General features: G+C 47.7%; 1 long non-coding RNA gene across 1 annotated transcript; it reads left to right on the top strand.

Moving 5' to 3' along the window:
- The first annotated feature begins 4,420 nt into the window (after positions 1-4,420).
- On the top strand, positions 4,421-8,630 carry LOC132828743 (uncharacterized). Its single transcript, XR_009646151.1, has 3 exons — positions 4,421-5,253; positions 6,348-6,519; positions 8,557-8,630. It is a non-coding gene; the product is annotated as an uncharacterized LOC132828743 (long non-coding RNA).
- The last annotated feature ends 289 nt before the right edge of the window (positions 8,631-8,919 follow it).

Below are 8,919 nucleotides of genomic sequence, written 5' to 3'. Positions count from 1 at the left end.
CAGCAGGTCAGGCAGCATCCAAGGAACAGGAAATTCGACGTTTCGGGCCAGAGCCCACTGTGCAGGTGTCTGTGCCAGTAACCGAAGAAGAACATAAGAAATAGGAGCAGGCCATCTGGCTCATCAAGTCTTTTTTGTGGACTTGGCTCCACTCACCCACCTGCTCACTGTAACCCTTAATTCCTTTACTGTTCAAAAATCCTTTCTTGGGTAAGGAGTCCCAAACTGTGCACAGCACTCCAGGTGCAGCCTTATCAGCATCCTGTACAGCTACAGCAAAACCTCCCTATCTTTAAACCCCACGTCCCTCTAACAATGAAGGACAGTATTCCATTTGCCATCTTAATTACCTATAAACCAACTTTTCAGGTTCACGGACAAGGACGTCCACATCCACCTGCATAACGTTTTTCACCATTTAAGTAATAGTTCATTTTGCTGGTATTCCTACAAAATGGATGACCTCACATTTACCAACATTGAACTCCATCTGCCAGACCCTTGCTGACTCACTTAATCGATCTAAATCCCTCTGCAGACTTTCAATGTTCTCTATGCATTTTGCTCTACTACTCGTTTTAGTGTCATCTGTGAACTTTAACACACTACACTTCGTCCTAAATGCTAAATCATCGATGTAAATTGTAAACAATTGCAGTCTCAGCACTGATCCCTGAGGCACACCACTAGCCACTGATCGCCGTACAGAAACACAATTTACATGCACATTCTTTGCTTTCTGTTAGTTAACCAATCTTCTGTCTATGCTAATACATTATCTGCAATGCCATGCATTTTTACGTTCTGCAACAGCCTTTTGGGTAGCACCTTGTTGAAATCCAGATACACCACACTCTCAAGATCCTCAAAAGAATTCCAGTAAAAAATGTTAAACATGGACCTGCCTTTCGCTATCCCGTGCTGTGTCTGCCCAGTAGTACAAATTCCACCCAGATATCTCACTTTTTTTTGATTATAGATTCAAGTTTTTCCCCACTATAGAAGTTAAGCTAACAGGTCTATAGTTACCTGGCTTTTGTCTACCTAGTTCCATCAGATTTGCTCTTTTCAAATCTGCTAGAACAGCCCTGTCGCTGTATCCTAACACTAACCCTTTTGTAGCCGATTGTTAGATGGTCTGTAGATTACAGAGATGTTGGAGGCTGGGAGTGTGTTCTGTTTTGAGATGTGCATGAATTGTAAGTATCTGCTAATATAAATTTTTGAGTTTGAATTTCAAACTAGTGTCACGTTGATGTTGGTTACTTTTGGGACTTCATTTGAAATAAAATAATGTTAGGATCTTTGAGGAACAGTGATGAAATATAGCAGTGCTGAGAGAGCAAGTGGCTACTAACTCCTGAAGTGTTTAGTGAATTGTTTCTGCTGTTGGGTTTACAATACATAGAGTAAACATTCAATGCTGTTTGCTTGTTTTCAGTTCAAAAGAATCAAAAATTCATTCCATAAAAACCGAAGACTGAACATTTATTGAGCAGCTCATAAGAGATTTAGCTGATGTCAGAAATATAGTTCCTCTTCCAGACAGTAGCTTTTCAGAGAAGATCAGATCAAGGAATATATTACGTTGAATATTGAGATAAATGTTCGAACACTCACCAAGGAGTGAAAAATGTTGCCATGGTTGTGAAGAACTTGGTTCGGTCTTGGTTGTCAGAGTGAATCGTGAGTTTGGTGATGAGGGAGTGGAATACAGCGTGGGAAAGTGTGAGGTCGTGCACTTTGGTGGGAAGAATAGAGGCAAGGACTATTTTCTAATTGGGGAGAAAATTCAGAAGTCTGAAATGCAGCGAGACTTGGTAGTTCGATTCCAGAATTCTCTCGAGGCAAACTTGCAGGTTGAGTCAATAGTTAGGAAGGCAAATGCAACGTTGGCATTTATTTTGAAAGGATTGGAATGTAAAAGCAGGGATGTATTTCTGAGGTTTGAGAAGGCTCTGGTCAGACCATATTCAGAGTACTGTGCACAGTTTCTAAAGGAGTTGCCATGGGCCCCAGCTATGCCTGCCCCTTCGTCGGATATGTGGAACAGTCCATCTTCCGCAACTACACTGGCACCACCCCCCACCTTTTCCTCCGCTACATCGATGACTGTATCGGCGCTGCCTCGTGCTCCCACGAGGAGGTTGAACAGTTCATCAACTTTACTAACACCTTCCATCCCGACCTCAAATTCACCTGGACTGTCTCAGACTCCTCCCTCCCCTTCCTAGACCTTTCCATCTCTATCTCGGGCGACCGACTCAACACAGACATCTATGATAAACCAACTGACTCCCACAGCGACCTGGACTACACCTCCTCCCACCCTGCCCCCTGCAAAAACTCCATCCCATATTCCCAATTCCTTCGTCTCCGCCGTATCTGCTCCCAGGAGGACCAGTTCCAACACCGCACAGCCCAGATGGCCTCCTTCTTCAAGGACCACAGATTTCCCCCAGACGTGATCGACGATGCCCTCCACCGCATCTCCTCCACTTCCCGCTCCTCCGCCCTTGAGCCCGCTCCTCCAACCGCCACCAAGACAGAACCCCACTGGTTCTCACCTACCACCCCACCAACCTCCGCATACAACGTATCATCCGCCGTCATTTCCGCCACCTCCAAACGGACCCCACCACCAAGGATATATTTCCCTCCCCTCCCCTCCCCTATCAGCGTTCCGCAAGGACCACTCCCTTCGTGACTCCCTTGTCAGATCCACACCCCCCACCAACCCAACCTCCACTCCCGGCACCTTCCCCTGCAACCGCAGGAAATGTAAAACTTGCGCCCACACCTCCACACTCACTTCCCTCCAAGGCCCCAAGGGATCCTTCCATATCCGCCGCAAGTTCACCTGTACCTCCACACACACCATCTATTGCATCCGCTGCACCCGATGTGGTCTCCTCTATATTGGGGAGACAGGCCGCTTACTTGCGGAACGCTTCAGAGAACACCTCTGGGCCGCCCGAACCAACCAACCCAACCACCCCGTAGCTCAACACTTTAACTCTCCCTCCCACTCCACCGAGGACATGCAGGTCCTTGGACTCCTCCACCGGCAGAACATAACAACACGACGGCTGGAGGAGGAGCGCCTCATCTTCCGCCTGGGAACCCTCCAACCCTCAATCCAAGGAATGAATTCAGATTTCTCCAGTTTCCTCATTTCCCCTCCCCCCACCTTGTCTCAGTCGGTTCCCTCAACTCAGCACCGCCCTCCTAACCTGCAATCTCCTTCCTGACCTCTCCGCCCCCACCCCACTCCGGCCTATCACCCTCACCTTGACCTCCTTCCACCTATCACATCTCCATCGCCCCTCCCCCAAGTCCCTCCTCCCTACCTTTTATCTTAGCCTGCTTGGCAAACTCTCTCTCATTCCTGATGAAGGGCTAATGCTCGAAACATCGAATTTCCTATTCCTGAGATGCTGCCTGACCTGCTGTGCTTTAACCAGCAGCACATTTTCAGCTGTGATCTCCAGCATCTGCAGACCTCATTTTTTACCCCATATCTCGGGAAGGATGTCCTGATCTTGGACCGTGTTCAGAGGAAGTTTACAAGAATGGTGCCAGGAATGAACAGCTTAGCGTATGAGGAACATTTGAGGACTCTGGGCCTGTACTCGATGGAGTTTCGAAGGGTGAGCAGGGATCTAATAAAAAAACTTACAGAATACTGAGTGGCCTGGACAGAGTGGATGTTGGGAGGATGTTTCCATTGGTAGGAGAGATTGGGACCCAAGGGCACAGTCTTCGGGTAAAGGGAAGACCTTTTGGAACAGAGATAAGGAGAAACTTCTTCAGCCAGAGAGTGGGCAATCTGTGGAATTCACTGCCACAACAGGCTGTGGAGGTTAGGTCACTGAGTATACTTAGGACTGAGATAGACAGGTTCTTGATTGACATGAGGATCAAGGGCTATGGGGAGAAAGCAGGAGAATGGAATTGAGAAACGTGTCAGCCATGATTGAATAGCAGAGCAGGCTTGATGGGCTGAATGGCCTAATTTCTGCTCCTGGTTTATGGTCACAGGGTCTTATAGTTTGTAAACAGGATAGAATGCCTGGGGTGCGACTGGAAAGGGGACTGAGAGGTTATGGTCTTCACATACACCTTTATCTCCTGTATCTCTTTGTCCCTTTCTGCCCCACACTACTTCTATGAAGGTCTGAATCTTGTCCAGGTGCAGACCAGTCGCCCTTTGTAAATGATGTTGCTGAACCCCTGGTTGTATTTCTCAATCCGTGCAGAGCTCGCGTGGTCGTTTTTAGTTTTCACCAGTGCCAGCCCTCAAATTACCGGATTCATTCAGCTCAATTTCATAACCTGTCTTTGTGGGGTTTTTTTGTAGGTTCATTCTCATTCTCTTTTTTTTAATCTGTTTCGCAGGGCTTTTGTTTGAAGAGGAGGATTTAAAGTTGGGAAACCCAAGCCAAACATCAAACTGGTACCTGACAGCAGCAGCCGATCTCCTGTAACTTGGATATCACTGGATTTTGAATATGGAAGGAAGAAACATTGTTCTCAATGGAGAGAAACTCTGGCAATGTGAGGACTGTGGGAGGAGATTCAATCACCCATCTGTCCTGGATAGGCCTCAGGGTTGCCACACAGGGGAGAGGCCATTCAGCTGCTCTCTGTGCGGGAAGGGCTTTGCTTGGACTTCCACCTGCTGAGACACCAGCACGTTCACACTGGGGAGAGACCTTTTAAATGTCGTGACTGTGGAAAGTCTTTCAAAAGTTCCCGGGAACTGATGCATCATCAAAATGTTCACACAGATGAGAGACCTTTTGAATGTCACGACTGCGGGAAGTGCTATAAAAGTTCGAGGGACCTGATGTCCCATCAACGTGTCCATACAGATGAGAGGCCATTCAGGTGCTCTCACTGTGGGACTGGATTCAGAACATCATCTCAACTCACTTCTCACACTGGGGAGAAGCCGTTTAACTGCTCCATGTGTGAAAAGAGATTCACTCAGTCGATCACGCTACTGAGACATCGGCGGGCTCACCCTGGAGAGAGAAACCATTCATCTGCTCCGGTTGTGGGAAGGGATTCACGCAGCTATCCCATCTGCTCAGGCACCATCAAGTTCACACAGGGGAGAGAGTGTGGAAAGGGATTCACTCAATCATCCAATCTGTTGAGACACCAGCGCATTCACTCTGGGGAGAGACTGTTCATCTGCGTGGAGTGTGGGAAGGGATTCGTTCAGGCCTCTCTTCTTCTCGCACACCGGTGAGTTCACAACGGGCAGAGACCATTCCCCTGCTCGGAGTGTGAATTAGGATTCACTGAGTCATACAATTTGCTGAGACACCAGCGAGTACACGGTGGGGTGGGGGTGGGGAATAGCCATTTACCTGTATCGCGGATGAGAAAGGATTTACTTAGCTAGCAAGCTGCTAAAATGCCAGCGCGTTTACAAGGACTGCAGTAATTAGATTTAGCTGTTGATCATGTTAAATATAAACTGGTTTGATTCAGCATTTGGAACGGTTCAGTACTGATGTCTGCTGCTGCCCATAAGTGGATTCATACGTCTGCGTGAAGGTCTCTCTTTCTCAAGTCCGGAGAACCTGTTCACAAATTAGCACGGTGGCAATTTCATGGTGTAAGAAGCAGATAGTTGCCCCCAGCCCCGCCCCCGCACGGGTCAAACCATGCTGCGTGTGCTTCTGAAGTAAAAAGAGTCGTGCAGAAAGGGTGGGAAGTGAGAAGATGGCCCTGTGGGTATGGCAGGGTCATAAGGAAGATCCAGGTGGTGATGTTGGCAGGGGAGCTTTGTTGAGTCTAATTGGGCCAGATCAGGGGTTTGGGAGGTGTCGGTGTTGCGGATCCGGGGCCATATCAGTGGAGGGGGTGGGGTGAATATGGAAGGGCAGGGGTGTTAGGTGTTTGGGGGTTGTAGTTGAGGGGGGCTACTGATAAACTGAGGGTTCAGTTGAATAATCACGCAGGAGTAAGTTGGAATAGGTGACTGTGTTAAAAGCAACCCAACTGCATTGAATGCTGCTGCCACAACTCTTCTCCCCTCTTCTCATTCACCCCCACCCCCCAACACCCCCCCCACCCCAAAAAAATGTTTCTGGGCTCATTTTATTGTCGATTGACGGAAAACTTCAGAGCCTTGGGATTCCGGAGGACAATTCCCTCCTCCACCAGATTTCCCAAGTGATTTCACGGTGGTAAGAGATAAGGCTGTATCATCACTGCGTAGTCAGCTTAGATGGTAGAAAGGGAGACTCCTCGAATCCGTATTGTGAGTTGACGTGGTGTTTTCTCAGTGCTCAGATCGAGTCTTTACCCTGCAGCTTTTCATCCTCTCCCAGTTCTCTGCTTTCTGAGTGAAAACTGCCTCCGCTCTGATGGAAGTGAGATTCAGCCGAATGTACAGTGAGTGTCGACACACTCCAAGGGACAAGTTCCACTCCCGCCCGTGGACCAACAAAGCTGCTCACAGTTATGGAACGGGAAAGGCCAATTCCTGGGGGACTGATCGAGGTAGGTTCATGTCAAACAGGATCCAGACCAGGGCGGTCTGATTCACAAGATGAGGGGAGGGTGCTCAGGAGCTCCTCCTGAACCCGATTCACTCGAGAAGGAGTTGAGGAAAGATTGGAGAAGAGGGAGGTGTTGTTCTTTGAGCCTGTGCTGAGGCCCGCTGGGGCACAGTAGCAGGCCGACGACAGAAAGGTTAGTGTTGGGACACGATGTTATGTTAAATTGGCAGGCACCTGCAAGTGTGCAAGCTACTGAGGTGTTCCAGCAAGCTTCCCAACAAGCCCGAAGAGCAGCATCACATTGTCTGCTTGGGGACAGTACAGCGTTGAGCATGAGTTCGATAACTTTAGAACTTGATTCCATCTTTCCGTGTTTATTTTAATTGATTCCACACCCCGTTCTGTTATGATACGGGTTGGTTTTAACGCTGCCACCCGTTCCCATGTGCTCTGAGGCATATTGTCACCGAGTGCGAGTCCCATTCAGCACCAACTAACCCACTTTCTCACTCTTCGCTCTTATTATCATTTATTCAGCTATTCTAATATCCTGGCCTGCTATCTGTAATCTCCTCATTTATCTATCCTTTCATATGTCTCTGTCTATGGGCTCTGTCTCTACTTATTCACTCACCACCCTCCTCTTCCCAACTCTGCACTTTGGCTTCGGCATAAATACCATCTTTTCCGAGCTACCGACTGGTTTTTATGAAGCATCACTAGACTGAAATGTTAGCTCTGCTTTCCTCTTACCCATGCAGCCAAATCTGCTGCGTTTCTCTAGTTTCTGTTTGTTTGTGTTTCAGATCTCTAGCATTTGCATTTCTGTATCATTAGGAGGATTGGCATCAGGGCGCTTGTGTGGTTGGGGAGGGTGTGGGATGTCAACGTTTGCAATGACTGGGAGGAACGTGTGTGCTATGTCCTATTTGTCCAAAGCTCCCCAGCTCTGTTCAGTCACACACAGACCCAGGGCATATCTCACAACCCTGAGTAGATACCATCCTCAAATTGATGAGGGACAATGTGCAGCCGGAAAGACAAGGAAGTAAATCCTGTTCTCTCTTTCCCACTGCATCCGTCATCGGGAGCATTCTCGTCTTTGTGTCCAAATGTCTGGGGCAAAAACACTTTCAACTTAGAGTCGTAGAGATGTACAGCATGGAAACAGACCCTTCGGTCCAACCCATCCATGCCGACCAGACATCCCAATCAAGTCTAGTCCCACCTGCCAGCACCCGGCCCATATCCCTCCAAACCCTTCCTGTTCATATACCCATCCAAATGCCTTTAAATGTTGCAATTGTACCAGCCTCCACCACTTCCTCTGGCGGCTCATTCCATACATGTACCACCTTCTGTGTGAAAACGTTGCCTGTTAGGTCTCTTTTATATCTTTCCCCTCTCACCCCAAACCTATGCCCTCTAGTTCTGGACTCCCCCCCCCCCCCCCCCCCCCCCATAGGGAAAAGACTTTGACTATTTATCCTATGCATGTCCCTCATGGCCTTATAAACCTCTATCACCCTTCAGCCTCCGACGCTCCAGGGAAAACAGCCCTAGCCTGTTCAGCCTCTCCTTTATAGCTGAAATCCTCCAACCCTGGTAACATCCTTATAAATTTGAACCCTTTCAAATTTCACAACATCTTTCTTATAGGAGGGAGAACAGAATTGCACACAATATACCAGCAGTGGCCTAACCAGTGTCCTGTACAGCCGCAACATGACCTCCCAACTCCTGTACTCAATACTCTGACCAATAAAGGGAAGCATACCAAACGCCCTATCCTCAAACAGCAGGAATGCTGACCGTGATAAAAAGGCAATGAACATCACTCACTGTGGTCACCTAGGGTCAGGATGAGGAAATGATGTGGATTTCCATCCTGGATGTTTAGAGAGAGGTCTTTGAAACTCCAATCCCAGGGGGTTGGAAGCTTGGGTTTACGCACAAACTCAAACCAAGAGAAATAGATGTCTCTTTTGAATGTTTCCCCCTGGCTCACAGGAATCAATGTTGTAAACTTCTTCCACAGAATGTTCAAGGTGACATCACCCGCTCCCCAAGTATTTCCTCAACTGAAGTTTTTCTTGGATGTGTGTTTCTGATAACTTTCTAACTGCAGCAGGAAGTTTTAAAATTGAAGACTAAAGTTGTTTCATAGGTGAGTATATTTGATTATTCATCTAGATTTTTGAGATTGTCATTTTTTTTTAATCTGTGAAATGTTCCATGGCTCTGGAACTGGTGTGACTCCTTCCATGTAGCTCTGAATCTCCCTAATCCTCCTTAATCAATTCTCTGCCATTGTCTAACTGACTCTGAATGTTGTGATGAGTGTATTTGAGGTAAGATTTACAAGTTAATGTTACTTCTGTTGCCTGTTTCTAAACCTGGT

This window comes from Hemiscyllium ocellatum, chromosome 27, assembly GCF_020745735.1.
Source record: "Hemiscyllium ocellatum isolate sHemOce1 chromosome 27, sHemOce1.pat.X.cur, whole genome shotgun sequence".
In the NCBI taxonomy this organism is placed as follows: Eukaryota; Metazoa; Chordata; class Chondrichthyes; order Orectolobiformes; family Hemiscylliidae; genus Hemiscyllium; species Hemiscyllium ocellatum.
Note: the sequence above shows the minus strand (reverse complement) of the source record. Positions and strands in the feature narration are given on the sequence as shown.